The sequence below is a fragment of the Asparagus officinalis genome, chromosome 4 (assembly GCF_001876935.1).
Source record: "Asparagus officinalis chromosome 4, Aspof.V1, whole genome shotgun sequence".
In the NCBI taxonomy this organism is placed as follows: Eukaryota; Viridiplantae; Streptophyta; class Magnoliopsida; order Asparagales; family Asparagaceae; genus Asparagus; species Asparagus officinalis.
The window spans coordinates 11179365-11195702 of NC_033797.1; the positions used below are offsets into that span (position 1 = coordinate 11179365).

Genomic DNA, 16338 nt, shown 5'->3' on the forward strand with positions numbered 1-16338 from the left:
TGAGGTAAAACCACAGGCAATGATAGAAGAATCCACTATGAGGAAAAACTTAGGAGTTACAATTTCTCTTTTACAAAGAGAAACTCTCTCTATCAAGACTCCGCGAGACACAGGACGTGTCTCGCTCGTGGGTGTGGCCCCCGCGTGTCTCGGGCACACACGTTCATAGTTTCTATTCTTTATTTATTCTATTCAATGCAAATAAAATGAATGTGCTTTTAGTTCCCCGCAGATAAAGTAGTATTACTTCAAAGAAAACAAGAAGAGCACAGTGTCCAAATTTTCTTAAGTTAGAACTGTTGAAACTATTATCAAACGGCCCATCAAATATGTTAGGACAAACCCAAGGCCCAATAGAACAGGGTATCGGCGAATAGTAAAGTCGAAGTAATAAAGAAACACACATCTTTACGTAGAAAACCCTTTAAATAAATTTGAGGTAAAACCACAGGCAATGATAGAAGAATCCACTATGAGGAAAAACTTAGGAGTTACAATTTCTCTTTTACAAAGAGAAACTCTCTCTATTTTTTCTCTCACTCTTCTATACGAGGAATTGTTTCTGGGATGATTTTTCTTAAAGAGTTTTGCGCCTATTTATAGGTAGCTGACATCACTATGCACTAATTTTATAATACTATTTTACTATGCACTTTTCTCGGTGTGAAATATTTAGCGGGGCCCACTCACTTTTTTATTTTTTAAGATTTTTGGCTGATAATCTCCCACTTGAAGATTTTATTGAGTATCAATCATATTTTCACATCATTATTTCTATATTGCCATCTTCATCTTGCTCACGTCTTTGACAGACCAAAGAGGATCGATACCAAATAAATTTATCAGTATTGACTGTTTTTGTCAAAAAAAATCTGCTAGGTTGTCTTTGGTGTGAATTTTCTGCATATCCACGGTTCCTTCTTCCACTTTCTCATGAATGAAGTGGTACTTAACTTGAATGTGTTTTGTTTTTTAATGAAAGGCTGGACTTTTTGCTAAATGCATAGCACTCTGATTGTCACAAAATAGAAAAATCTTCTTTTGTTCATGCCTGAGTTCCTCCAGCACCATATTCAACCATATCGCTTCTTTACTAGCTTGTGTAGCTGCTACATATTCTGTTTCTGTTGTTGAACTAGTCACAACTGACTACAGTTTTGAAATCCAGCTTACAGCTCCACCAGCAAGTGCAAACACATAGTCTGTGGTGGATTAGCAATTATCATAATCACCTGCATAATCATAATCAACATATCTATTGACAATAAAATCTGATCCCCCATAATATAATGCAACACTTGAGGTTCCCTTAATGTCTCTTAGGACCCTCTTTACAGCATTCCAATGCTCTTTACCAAGATTTGTCATGTATCGACTAACTAACCATTCTCACCGCTTGTGCAATGTCTGGTCTTGTACAAATCATAGCGAACATTAAGCTTCCCACTACTGATGCATACGGTACTCGAGACATTTCCATCATCTCTTCTTCACTGCTAGGACTCATACTAGAGGATAACTTGTAATTAACAGGAAGTGGATTAGAAATTAACTTACAATATTGCATGTTAAAGCGTTGCAAGATTTTCTTCAAATAATTCTTCTGAAAAAACTAAATCTTGCTATTAATTCTATCTCGGTAAATTTGCATTCCTAGAATCTTGTTTGCAGATCCTAAATCCTTCATTTCAAATTCTCTAGCCAATTGTGCCTTTAATTCTTTGATATGATCTTTGTTATGGCCTGCAACGAACATGTCGTCAACATACAACAATGATATAACAAAGTTATTTTCACCAAACCTCTTGAAATATGCATAAGGGTCTGAATTAAGTTTGTTGTATCCAAGGCTCATGATGAATGAATCAAATCTCTTGTACCAACATCTCGATGCCTGCTTTAGACCGTACAGAAATTTTTTCAATCTGCAAACCAAGGTCTCTTTTTCTTTTTCTTCAAAACCTTCTAGTTTGAGCATATAAATTTTTTATTCTAGATCTCCATGAAAAAATGTTGTTTTCACATCTAGCTGCTCTAGATGTAAGTCAAATATAGCGCTCATAGTCAGGACTATTTGTACTGTTGTAAGTCGAACTACAGGAGAAAATATTTTATTAAAATCAATACCTTCTTTTTTAGCATATCGTTTTACCACCAATCTAGTACGATATCGCTCCACTTGATCATCGTCATTTCGCTTGATCTTATATACTCATTTATTTCCAATGGTCTTTCTTCCTTATGGTGATGGCACAAGTACCCAAGTCTTATTCTTAAGGAGAACTTCAATTTTTTCCTGCATTGCTGTCATCCACAAAGATGTATTTGTGCTATTTATAGCTTCATGAAAAGTTGATGGCTCTCTATCCTCTTTTAGAAGACAGTATGCAACATTACTCTCTGTAATATACTCTGAGTGCCAAGTCGGTGGTCTTCTCTCACGAGTTGACCTTCGAACTTCTAGAGCCTCGGACTCGACTGGTTCTTATACATCATGCTCCAGTGTTGCTTCAGAAAAATTTAGATTATTTTCTACCTGAACAGCTAGTCTCTGAGTCCTTCCTTAAACTATTTTTTTCTTCACTTTCTAGTTGATTCTCTACAAAGATAACATCTCTGCTAATGATAACATTGCGGGCAGTGGGACCCCTTTACTGAGTCAACATACCCTAAGAATATGTATTTTTTGGATTTTGAATCCAGCTATGTAATTTCTTGGGCATTGTACATTACGTACACTAGACTTCCAAATATATGGAGGTTAGAATAATCAGCTGGCTTGCTAGTCCACATCTCCATCGGTGTCTTTAACTGTATTGCGGTTGATAGAGATCGATTCATCACATAACAGGCGGTTTTTACTGCTTCCGCCCAAAAAATTTTATCTAGATTTACAGTTGCCAACATAGCTCTTGTTCTTTCCAACAGAGTTCTGTTCATCCGCTCCGCTACTCCATTTTGTTGAGGAGTATAAGTAGTATTGAATTGTCTTTTGATACCTTCTTGCTTACTGAATACAAGAAATTCACCGTCTGTTCTCCTCCATTATCTGACCTCAAGCACTTGATCGTCTTTTCAGATTCAAGCTCGACTCGCGCTTTGTAGGCTTTAAAGATTGAGAACACATTCGCCTTCTTCTTGATAGAATACACCCAACATCTCTTGGATTAATCATCAATAAATAACATAAAATATTTTGCCCCTCCCATAGATGTAACGGGTGCTTGCCATACATCAGAATGAACTTGTTTTAGAATAGCCTTGCTTCTATAACTTGATGTGTTGAACTTCAGCCGATGCTGCTTACTTGTAACACAATGCTCACAGAATGGAAGAGCTACCAAATTAAGTCCAGGAAGTAACTTCTGATCGGAGAGAATCTTCAAACCTCGTTCTGACATGTGGCCTAGTTTGCGATGTCACACCATGGTTTGTTATTCTTCATGGCTAGTTGATGTCACACATGAATCAGCTTCCTATAGGGTCTGTTCCTTGAGCATGTTTAAATTTACAGCTATCTTTTTTCTTTTTATCACAACAAGTGCCCCTCTAACAATCTTCATAATCCTATTTTCTATATGGGTCTTGCATCTGAGCTCATTCAATTGTCCTAAATACAATAATTCTTCTTTAATCCCTTCACATGTGCGTATTGTACCATCAAACATTTTAATTTTTATAGTGTCAATATCAGAAATCTCCAAGGTATGATCATTGCCCATGAATACAGATCCTCCTGAGATAGGTTCATATTTATGAAACCATTCTCTCCGGGAGGTCATGTGCCAAGAGGCTGCTGAATCTAAAAACTAGGCATCAACAAACCTCTTTTTGCCTTCATCAATAGTGGTTGCTCCACTGTATAGAATTTCACTATCATCTGACATGCTGACAACGCATCTTTGAGATGTTGATGGCTCTGAAGACTTTTTATCATCACTCTTCTTATTGTGTCAACACTCTAATTTCACGTGTCCTCTTTTGTCGCAGTTGTAGTATTTGATATTCTTCTTACTTCGTAATTTTGATCTATCATGGGTATGATTCCCACTAGAGTCACGTTGCGTTGATCTTCCTCTCGTCACTGATAAGGCCTCCGCTTTGCGAACTTGCCTGCCTGTCTTCCTTGTTCTTACGCCGATTTTCTTCCTCCAAAACAGTGGCTACAACGTCGTTGAAGACTAGATTGTCTGTGAGAACGTTGTTTGTTAGGTTGATGATGAGCTGATCATACGAGTCAGGTAGACTCTTAAGTAGAAGTTCTACACGTTCATTCACACCAATTGCATGCCCTTACGTTGTGAGTTGGGAGAACAGTGTGTTTAGGATAATAATATGGTCGGTCATTAATGTAGATTCCGCCATCCTCAGACACTACAACAAAATACAACATTGCCGACGAAACAAAAACGTCGGCAAAAGTCTAAAAAACGTCGGGAAAAATCTTTCCTGACGCAAAATGCAGCGTCGCTAATGCGTCGCCAAAAGTGCGTCAAGGAAAGTATTTGGTGACGCAAATACACTGCATCGCCAAAAGTACACTTTTGGCGACGCGTCATGCGTCGGGAAAAGTATATCTTTTAACAACGCATAATATTTTGTGTCGGTAAAAGTGTACTTTTGGCGACGCATGCAGCGTTGGCAAAATCTATGCGTCGGCAAAAATATAGCTTTTAGCGAAGCAAAGTGCAGTGTCGCTAAAAGCTATACTTTTGCCGACGCAAAATAGCCAGAGTGAAGCGTCGCTAAAAGCTATACTTTTGGCGACGCAAGATAGCGTCGCTAAAAGCTATACTTTTACCGACGCAAGATAGCATCGGTAAAGGTGCAGCTTTTAGCGAAGCAAAGTGCAGTGTCGCTAAAAGCTATACTTTTGCCGACGCAAAATAGCATCGGCAAAAGTATAATTTTTGGCAACGGTAAATAGTATAATTTTATCGACACTAATTTGCATCGCCAAAAGTAATATCTTTTCTGCCAACTACAAGCCTACACTAAACCTGAACATCCACAAAAAATTTACTCCCATTCACATCAACAAAGAAACCAAACATCAAATTATACTCTAAACAAGTTGCATATTATGATAAACAAAGAATTTGCTCCCATTGCAAAATAATTACATTCATTTTCAATTCCAAGTCAACACTCAAAGGCCTGTTTAAATATTCCAGTTTGCCATATTCAATGTTTTCCATTTCAGAGAATGACACATTATAAGATTTACAGGAAACTAAACTAAGTTGGAAAAAAAACTTGAAGTGAAAGAACGACACGATCAGTGAACCTCTTCACAAATGAATGTTTATTCTCTGGTAGAGTTTTTGCGACTCTGTCTAACTCCCACATTTGTTACTTTGCAGTCACTCTATTAGGGCCACAATACATATCCATAAGCTCTTTCATGTATGGTAGCATTTCCATCAGTTCTTTGATTATTTCCTGTTAGAGATGTTAGAGATATCAGTTCTTTGATTAAATAGTCTTCTATACAGATTAAAACATGTAATACCCCAACCCTTGAGAGGGTGATGTGATTAGTATTGATAGATTTGATTGGAATACTCATACCACCAAGATGCATCTTCTTTTCGGGATCCCAACTCTAAGAAGCTCTAAAGTTAAGCGTGCTTGGCCTGGAGAAATTCTAGGATGGGTGACCCCCTGAGAAGTTTTCCAGGGAGCACGTGAGTGAGGACAAAACATGCTGAAAAGACATGTGGTGATTTGTGAGGCCAGTCCATCAGATCTAATAACGTACCGACTCCGGGATTCCGGGGCAGGGCGTTACAAATGGTATCAGAGCAAAGCCAACCGGAATTGTGAGAACTAAGTGCTATGCGGCGCAAAGTGCTATGTCGAGAGGACGTGAGCCACCTCTTGAGGCCGTAGGAGCCACCTCTAGAATCTCACACGGATGGTACGGTCTTGGATGATATGATTTGACGCAACGAGGACGTTGCGAGTTTAAGTGGGGGAGTTTGTAATACCCCAACCCTTGAGAGGGTGATGTGATTAGTATTGATAGATTTAATTGGAATACTCATACCACCAAGATGCATCTTCTTTTCGGGATCCCAACTCTAAGAAACTCCAAAGTTAAGCGTGCTTGGCCTGGAGAAATTCTAGGATGGGTGACCCCTGGAAAGTTTTCTAGGGAGCGCGTGAGTGAGGACAAAAACGTGCTGAAAAGACATGTGGTGGTTTGTGAGGCCAGTCCATTAGATCTAATAACGTACCGACTCCGGGATTCCGGGGCGGGGCGTTACAAAACAGAAGCAAGATTTTCAAGCAAAATCATAGCAAAGATCATGCAGACAGAGACTAGAGGCATTTGAAAATTACGCAAAAAGAAAATTACAGACACCCTAACCCATCCATCTCCAACTAGTATTTTCTTCTTCAACATTCGTTCTTTATTATCAGCATCAGCTTCAGCTATCTCTGCTTCTATAGGAATAAAATAGCTTCTATAGGAACTACCTCAATCTAACTCACTCGTATGGTGAAAAACTGATCAATTTGATGGTAGCTGTTTCACTAGTCTTAATAAAAAGTAAATGTCATCATAAATAGGTGTGCCATGATGTTCATTTGGTAACCTCTTCTCAAAGCAACAGTCAGAAAGAACTATTGGAAATATTTATCCCTCACACGGACTAAAACAATAAACTTTAGTGTTAGATCTAATAAGGGATATTCTTGGAAATATTTATCCCTCACACGGACTAAAACAATAAACTTTAGTGTTAGATCTAATAAGGGATATTCTTAAACTTTGATCTATTGAGGTGGACATTTACAGTTCAAGTATCAGCTCTTTAAAAATGTTATTACATCCAGGACATTTGTGTACAACCTCTTTTCTCCAATATCAATTGAATTTAATGGTTCTAAATTACGAGTTACCGTGATTGAAGATTATTTAGATTCAGATATCTAAGATTGTTCTTGGGACAACATTCGAAACATTAGCAGTATAATTATATATGTCAAATATCAACCAATGAGCAAAACCTGTGAGGCCAAAATTTGAGATCTCCTTCAGATGGCTTAAGAATCAGATCAACAAAAGTTGTATTGGAGCTGTCAGATGGAAGAGATGGAGGATCTGTGTCAATGCTCCATGTACGGTTCGTTGCAAAACCATGTTGTTCAAGAAATCCATGTGTCCCAAACTGCATGTGCACATTAGTTTGGTGGAATGAGGTCATTTGTGAAGAAAACAAAGCATATCCGGAGGAGGGGAAAAACACTAGTTATTGAAAGATCATACTCGAGGAAAGCATATTGAGATGCCCCCACGTATTGCTTTCGGAGGCTTGAAAATAGCCTAGAAAGGCAACAAAAGAATGCTGAGTAACAAAAATAAAGGGCATTTACTATTTAATGAGAAATTAGTGTGAGGAAATCAAAAAGTGATATATGATATCATAAAAAGAAAACTATGATTAGAGAGAAACAGTACTGTTGGCATTACTTCAGTCCACAGCAGGAAGAAGATATCATGTTGGACATGATGAAAGATGAATTTCTGTAAATTCAATGTGATAAGTAAACCTCGCCCAAGTTGAATTGAAGAGATCCAGTCTAACCTAGCATTCGTGTCTAGGTTTCCCAACAAATTAAGAAATTATGTACAGTAGCACCTGATAAATGAATACAACAAGAAAATTAATAGGGAAGATATAAGATGTAAGTGACAAGCAAAGAAAAAAAGACCGTTCAACCAAACAACAGATCAAATAACATCATACAGGAGAATTAAAAGTAAGATTCTCTAAGCCGTGAAATATCTGAAAAACTTTGGACATTAGACCTTATAAGAATTTCTTTCTTTAAAAAAAAGACAAAAGACTTGGAAATTATGAAATAACGAAAGAAGGATATTCACTATCAGATTTCCCTTCTTTCTTTCTTTCTTTTCATTCTTTTTTTTTCTGAGAGCATATAGTTTCCCTTCCATATTTGCTTGCACCACAGCTATATCTCCATCTGGTAAATATCATGCAATAATTCAAAATGTCAATTTTAAATGGAAAGGTATTCCCCTTTTGACCCGTCCTTGGATATGAAATAGGCAAACAGACGATAAACATATAATCTGCCACTTTCCAGTCCAAACAAATGATTTAAACCATAAACAGGTCATCTTCATCTAAGTAAAGAAAGCAATTATTATACCTTATTGCTGACAAAGAGTAACTCATCCCTATGGTTGTTTTTCCAAGACGTAATATGACCACCATGTAGATAGATCTGAAAAGAGATGTGATGATATCAATAAAAATCTATAATCTATGCTGCGCTCCAAAATAAATAAATGTTTGGGAAACCACTGACAAGATTCAACACTTACCATTATCAGATTCTTTACGCATTGTGGTCATTAGATGAATCGCTTTGAATTAGGTGTTAGTCTAAGGTGTAGACCCAAAGTCCGGACGAAGGTTGGAATCAAAAAGACAAAAAAACAAACAGACAGATCCACGGTCGACCGCGGCGGTCGACCGCGAACGTGCACGCAAGCTGGGAAGAAGCTGAAGCTGATGGCGGTCGACCGCGGCGGGTCTCGGGTTTTGATTGCGATCGACCGCCGCGGTCGACCGCCAAACTCTCTGGAACTTGCGCGGTCGACCGCCGCGGTCGACCGCGACGCAGTCAAACAGAATCATGTTCTGTTTAGGATTCTGTTTCACCCAGGATTCTATATATACCCCAAACGATTTTAGGGTTTGTATACATCAAAAAGGAGCTTTTTGACTGCAAAGAGAGAGAATATCAGAGAGATTAATCCCTTGTTTGAGAGCTTGTATTTTCTTCTTCAATTAATAAAAGAGATTGTGTGGTGTGGCTCCCGAGGACGTAGGCACGTTGCCGAACCTCGTTAAATCTGTGTGTTCGTCTCCTTTACTGTTTTTTGCAAGGTTAGATCTTTATTTGTGGTATTCTTTCCTACTTTCTTACTTTCAACACAAGGTCCGGAAGGGCAAGGGTTCGATTGATTGTTTCGAATCCCCAACAACTGGTATCAGAGCTTCGTTCAGCAATTTGTGTGAAAGCCATGGCAGAGGAAAGCAAATCAAAGATCGAGAAGTTTGACGGTTCAGACTTCGCCTACTGGAAGTCGCAGATGGAGGACTATCTGTACCAGAAGGACTTGTATCGCCCGTTGATGGACAAGAAAAAGGGAAAGAAGAAAGAGGAGTCAGATGGTGATTGGGAGGTACTGGATAAGAAGGCTCTAGGGCAAATCCGGTTGTCGCTCGTCAAATCAGTAGCCCACAATATTCTGAAGGAGAAGACGACGGTGGGGCTTATGGAAGCGCTCGCGAAGATGTACGAGCAACCGTCGGCAGCAAACAAGGTGCATCTAGTCAAAACTCTTTTCAACCTCAAGATGGCAGAAGGACGGTCCTTCACGATGCACCTCAGCGAGTTCAACACGATTGTTGATCAACTTATCTCCGTGGACATCACGTTCGATGACGAAGTGCAGGCCCTTCTACTACTATCGCAGTTGTCGGATAGTTGGGCAGGTTGTGTGACGGTAATCAGCAATTCGGCGGGGAAAGAGAAGTTAAAGCTGAATGAGGTTGTTAGCATGATTCTATCCGAGGAGGTTAGAAGGAAATCGTCCGAATCAGAAGGTTCAGGTTCAGCCCTAAGTTTCGAGCAGAGAGGCAGAAGCCAGAAGAAAGGGAACCAGAACAAGAATCGGTCGAAATCAGTGAAGAAGAGGCCGAACTTGAAGGTTAGGTCTATCAAAGGGAAGTGTTGGAACTGCGGCCAGGAGGGCCATATGTCTTCGGTCTGTAAAGCACCAAAGAAGGATGCGGGTGAGCAGGAGGCTCATATCGTGCAGGATGCCTTGATCCTTGCTATGGATAGCGATTCTGATTCTTGGGTCATCGACTCAGGAGCTTCTTTCCACGCCACTGCTAATAGGAAACTACTTCAGAACTATGTAGCAGGGGATTTTGGTAAAGTATACTTGGGGGACAATGAACCTTACAATATTGTTGGAAAGGGCGACGTTCAGATACAGATAAAGGGCTCTAAGTAGAATTTGAAGAACGTGAGACACGTGCCGAAGCTGAAGAGGAATCTTGTTTCGGTGGGACAGCTTCGAGCAGAAAGCTACGTTTCGACATTCACCGGGGACTCGTGAAGAATCTCCAACGGTACGATGGTTGTTGCCCGAGGCAATAAAACAGGAACTCTCTATCTCACTTCACATGCGAATGACACCCTCGCAATTGCAGCTAGCAAGGAGAGTACAGATCTGTGGCACAACAGGCTGGGACACATGAGCGAGAAGGGGATGAAAATTCTGCATTCACAAGGAAAGTTAACCGGGATCGACACCGTGGAAGTCGGGGTTTGTGAAGACTGCATCTTTGGGAAGCAGAAGAGGGTTAGTTTCCAGAAGGGTGGAAGGCCACCTAAGGCTCAGAAGCTAGAGTTGATTCATACAAATGTATAGGGCCCAGCCAGTATGTCTTCTTTTGGTGGTTCGAGATACTACGTCACCTTTATCGACGATCACTCGAGGAAGGTGTGGGTTTACTTCATGAAGCACAAGTCAGAGGTGTTCGAAATCTTCAAGAAGTGGAAGGCCATGGTCGAGAACGGTACAGATCTGAAGGTGAAGTGCTTGAGATCAGATAATGGTGGAGAATACGAGCTGGAGGAGTTCAAGAGGTTCTGTGCTACGAATGAGATTCGCTTAGAGAGGACTACTCCAGGGACACCGCAGCAGAACGGTATTGCAGAGAGAATGAACAGGACCTTGACAGAGCGTGCGCGGAGCATGCGATTACATGCAGGTCTGCCTAAGACATTTTGGGCGGATGTTGTGCATACGACAGCCTACCTGATTAATCACGGGCCATCAGTTCTATTAGATTTTGGGATTCCAGAGGAGGTTTGGAGTGGAAAGAAGATAAATCTCTCACACTTGCGGGTATTTGGTTGCGTGGCTTATGTTCATATCAGTGACCATGTCAGAAACAAGCTAGAAGCTAAGTCACAGAAGTGCACATTCATTGGATACGGCATTGATGAGTTCGGGTATCGCATTCATTGGATACGGCATTGATGAGTTCGGGTATCGCCTTTGGGATGAAAAAAACAGGAAGATCATCAGGAGCCGGGATGTGATATTCAATGAGGAGGTGATGTACAAGGACAGGGACAATACAGGAAGATCATCAGGAGCCGGGATGTGATATTCAATGAGGAGGTGATGTACAAGGACAGGGACAATGTCAAGGATAGCCAAAGCAGTGGGAGCAGCACTACGGACACAGGTGGATCCGAGTACATGGATTTGGAGGAACTTCCAGATGGGAGCGACGATGTCAGTTCTGATCGTAGAACAGAGGAGACTACAGGTGCAGAAGCTACTACCCAGGGCGTGGAGCTTAGGAGGTCATCCAGGGTACCCAAACCAAATCCCAAATACCTCTCGTCACTTGATTATCTACTCTTAACAGATAGCGGAGAGCCGGAGTGTTATGAAGAGGCAGTGCAAGTGAGTGAATCTCATCAGTGGGAGCATGCGATGCAGGAGGAGATGGATTGTCTACTCACTAATGAGACATAGGAGTTAGCCCAGCTACCTGCACAGAAGAAAGCCTTGCACAATAAATGGGTCTACCGAGTCAAGCAGGAGAGTGATGGAAGCAAGAGATTCGAGGCCAGATTAGTCGTGAAGGGGTTTCAACAGCGGGAAGGAGTGGACTACACAGAGATATTTTTCCCTGTTGTGAAACTCACAACCATCAGAGTGGTGTTGAGTTTGGTAGCTGCAGAAGACCTCTTCCTTGAGCAGTTAGATGTGAAGATTGCCTTTCTTCATGGTGACTTGGATGAAGAAATCTACATGAAGCAGCATGTTGGTTTCATTGAAGAAGGAAAGGAAGAGATGATGTGTAAGCTCAAGAAGAGCTTGTATGGTTTGAAACAGGCTCCGAGACAGTAGTACAAGAAGTTCGACAACTTCATGCAAAACAATGGCTACAGAAGATGCAATTCGGATCATTGCTGTTATTTCAAAAAGTTCGAGTCCAGCTTCATTATTTTGTTATTATATGTTGATGACATGTTGGTAGCAGGACCGTGTTTAGAAGAGATAAACAGTTTGAAGAGGCAGCTAGCAAAGGAATTTGCAATGAAGGATCTGGGTGCAGCGAAGCAGATTCTAGGGATGCGAATCAGTAGGGATGAAACTGAAGGGAATTGAGATTAAGCCAAGTTGAATACATTGAGAAGGTACTTCAGAGGTTTAACATGCAGAATGCTAAAGTTGTTAGCATACCCCTTGGAAGTCAATTCAAGCTATCTGAGGAGCAATCGCCTAAGACAAATGCAGATAGAGAGCATATGAGCAGGGTGCCATATTCTTCGGCCATTGGGAGTCTCATGTACGCGATGGTTTGCACGAGACCGGACATCGCCCATGCAGTGGGAGTTGTGAGCAGATTTGCAAGCAATCCAGGGAAGCAGCATTGGGAGGCCGTGAAGTGGATAATGCGGTACTTGAGGGGGACAACGAAAAAGCCACTATGTTTCAGGAGGAAAGAGTTGGTGCTGCAGGGATACGTGGATGCGGATTTCGCCGATGATCATGATACGAGGCGAAGCACCACGGGGTATATTTATACCTTATCGTCGACAACGGTGAGCTGGGTCTCACGTCTGCAGAAGATTGTGACTTTATCTACAACTGAGGCTGAGTATGTCGCGGTGACTGAAGCAAGCAAGGAGATGATCTGGTTGAACGGGTGCTTGGAAGAATTGGATCTGAAGCAAGGGAAAGGAGTTCTTTATTGTGATAGCCAGAGTGCTATACATCTTGCCAAGAATCCAGTATATCATGCCAGAACGAAGCACATCGACGTCAAATACCATTTTATACGCTCGCTAGTTGAAGACAAAAAGTTACACTTAATGAAGATTTTTGGAAGTCAAAATCCGGCGGACATGTTGACGAAGGCAGTCACCATTGAGAAACTGGAGTTGTGCGCAACTTCAGTTGGCCTTCACGAGTAGAAGACGAAGGCGGAGCCACACTACCAGGATCGGCGAGATCGTCGGGATATTGTTGATTGAAGAAAGAATTTTTCAGGGGAAAAGATACATGCGAAGAAGGAAAGAGTTCGGGTGAACTCATTGCAGGCACTTTGATCTCCAAGTGGGAGATTGTTAGTCTAAGGTGTAGACCCAAAGTCCGGACGAAGGCTGGAATAAAAAAGACAGAAAAACAAACAGACAGATCCACGGTCGACCGCGGCGGTCGATCGCGAACGTGCACGCAAGCTGGGAAGAAGCTGAAGCTGATGGCGGTCGACCGCGGCGATCGACCGCACCAACCCTGTAGGATTTTCTGGTCTTGGGTTTTGATCGTGGTCGACCGCCGCGGTCGACCGCGACGCAGTCAAACAGAATTCCTGTTCTGTTTAGGAATCTGTTTCACCCAGGATTCTATATATACCCCATAAGAGAGAGAGAATCTCAGAGAGATTAATCCCTTGTTTGAGAGCTTGTATTTTCTTCTTTAATTAATAAAAGAGATTGTGTGGTGTGACTCCCGAGGACGTAGGCACGTTGCCGAACCTCGTTAAATCTGTGTGTTCGTCTCCTTTACTGTTTTTTGCAAGGTTAGATCTTTATTTGTGGTATTTTTTCCTACTTTCCTACTTTCAACACAAGGTCCGGAAGGGCAAGGGTTCGATTGATTGTTTCGAATCCCCAACATTAGGAAATGTGAAGAAGGAAAATATTTTTATCTCTTATCTTTTGTCAAGAAGCTTGTAAATCTTGCAAAAAGGTACTTCTACAGTTGTTTACCGTTTATGTGACTAGGTTCATACTAAGTTATCAAACGTGAGAGGAATTTTAGTTGTTGGTTATTTTCATTAAGGGGAGTAATGTTTTGCTATCGAGGGGGTGTTGGGGAGTGCGTGGCATGCTTATTTAGTGCCTGATAACAAAGAAAATGAAAAAGAAATGTGACTTCTCTTGGTGACTAGTTTCAAATTTACTACAGTGGATGCGCCTGTCGTTAATCCCTAAGAAGGTGATTGATCTCCTGTAGTGTATAAAGTCCCCAGTTCTCAGTCATCGAAAATTATAAAGATGATTGCAAGTGATCATGTAACAAGTAAATAAGTAGAAAATATTGTTAATAAAATTAAACTAAATCTGAAAATTCCAAGAGACTTCAACATTCCCCCACCTGTACTAATACTTGTTTTCACCACCTTCTTTCTGAATGGTTCTCAATGAAACTTAATACAATCGTCATCATTCCTTGATACTTTATTAATGATACTTGCCTAAGGAACCATAATTGGACAAAATTCACATTTGCAGAGTTTTAAATGTTTTAATTGCATGCTTCTAGCTAGATACAAACCATATCATTATTAGTTAGAAAAGTACATCTTAGTACCATGAGTCTAGGAATCCAGTAAACCAATAAAGTTGTCAACAGCAAAAAAAAACAATGTGCCAATATTTCAGCAACTAACATTAAATAAGCTCAACTGATTATTGAACTAATATAATTAAGCTAGGAAACATGTCTTTTATAGACTCATAAGCTCCTCAGCCCCACACATAATCATGAATTTTAAATATAGTGTTTAAATATAGTGACATGGATATCAACACAACTCAATAATCTTAAGAAACATGTCTTTTATAGACATCAGGCTAGCTAGCTTCGAAATTTATTCTAATGAATAGATAATTGATTCAACTTCGTATCAGATACAAAAAATTGGAAGAAACAATTAATTAACAGAAAGAGTTACACATTTTGCAGATTGGGAGTAGGTCGGCTGGTTGAAAGGTGAAGGATTTTATTCTTGAAAAATTGGGATGACTTCTCTTTTCTTCAGTTTCATTTGATTAAAAAATTGAAGTAGTTTAGTTTACTTCAATATTTTTTGTGTTAGTCCCTTGAATTGCTTATTTAATGTTAGTTGCTGAAATATTAGCACTTGGCATTTTAATTATATTAGTTCAATAATCAGTTGAGCTATACTAAATTTGTTCTTTCAATAATCAGTGAAGACAAACTGTACATAGATAGATTGTTTGTGAACTGCTTCTATCAACTTGTGAACTGCTTCTATCAAAGACAAACTGTAAATTGCTTCTATCTTCTAAAACAAAATTGGGTTGTGAAGACAAACTGTACATAGATAGATTGCTTCTATCAACTGTCAAACTGTGAACTGCTTCTATCAAAGACAAACTATAAATTACAACCGCATTAGACAGATTGTTTGTGCATTGGGTTTGTGAAGACGTGAACCTTTACTAGATTAATCCTTACAATTAAGTAATAAATACAATTGTCAGAAGAATACCGACCCCATTCAAAACCTAAGGAAAAACAATGTCAGCTCTGACAATTTTGATCCTAAAACTAGCAATTAATGCTGAAATCAGATAAGAGGGGGAAAACAATGTCAGCTCTGACAATTTTGATCCTAAAACTAGCAATTAATGCTGAAATCAGATAAGAGGGGGGAAGAATAAACCCTAATCCACTGTTTGATCCTAAAACTAGCAATTAATGCTGAAATCAGATAAGAGGGGGGAAGAATAAACCCTAATCCACTACTTCCCAAACCGCTTGGACTCAATAACTTGCGGTTCAAGAACCAAAAACCCTAAACCTAGGAAGAAACCCTAGGATGAGAGAGAATTGGGGGTGAAACGCTAGGAGAAATTCTTACCCAGGACCGCCGCTCCTCCCTCTCCGTCTCCCTCTCGCGCGCGCGCCGGGCTTGAGACTGGGAGTGCTGTGGCGTGTTGTATTGGGCCTCGGCCTTCAGCTCTCCGACGATGGCGGCGGTGATCTCCGACGAAGGAGACGAACTTCAGAGAAGAAGCACGGGTTTGGGGGCGATTTTTTGATGAGAGAGAGAGCGGGGGTAGGGGTTTTGGCTCTTCGTGAAAATAAAAGGGGGGAATTTTCCCTCCCTAGTACGAGTGGGGAAATTTTCGGGGGCGGGTGGGGAGGTTTTGGCGACGCGAATAAATAAAGAAGCGTCGTACAAAATTTAACTTTTAGCGACGTCAAGTAGATACTTTTAGCGACGTGAGCCTAATACGTCGCGATAAATGCATACTATTAACGACGTTAATTCTAAAACGTCGTTAAAAAGCTATACTTTTGCCGACGAAAATGAAAAAACGTCCGGAAATCAATAACTTTTACCGACGCTAAGTTAAAACGTCGCTAATAATATACACTTTAGCGGCACTAATTATAAACGTCGGGAAAAATATATATTTTTTTTTTTTTGGTCAATGAAA

General features: G+C 40.4%; 1 protein-coding gene and 1 long non-coding RNA gene across 4 annotated transcripts in view; one reads left to right on the plus strand and one right to left on the minus strand.

Annotated features, from left to right (window-relative positions):
• LOC109838179 overlaps positions 1–16338 on the plus strand; it is a 113071-nt gene that overhangs the window by 9370 nt on the left and 87363 nt on the right. The gene's annotated exons all lie outside the window — the stretch shown is intronic.
• Positions 5082–16019, minus strand: LOC109836609. Of its 3 annotated transcripts, none has more exons than XR_002246022.1 (6): positions 15756–16019; positions 8185–8259; positions 7481–7649; positions 7277–7333; positions 7018–7178; positions 5082–5442 (listed from the first exon to the last, which is right to left on the minus strand). It is a non-coding gene; the product is annotated as an uncharacterized LOC109836609 (long non-coding RNA). The 3 variants fall into 3 exon arrangements; XR_002246020.1 differs by having other exon boundaries at positions 7469–7649; XR_002246021.1 differs by having other exon boundaries at positions 7469–7995.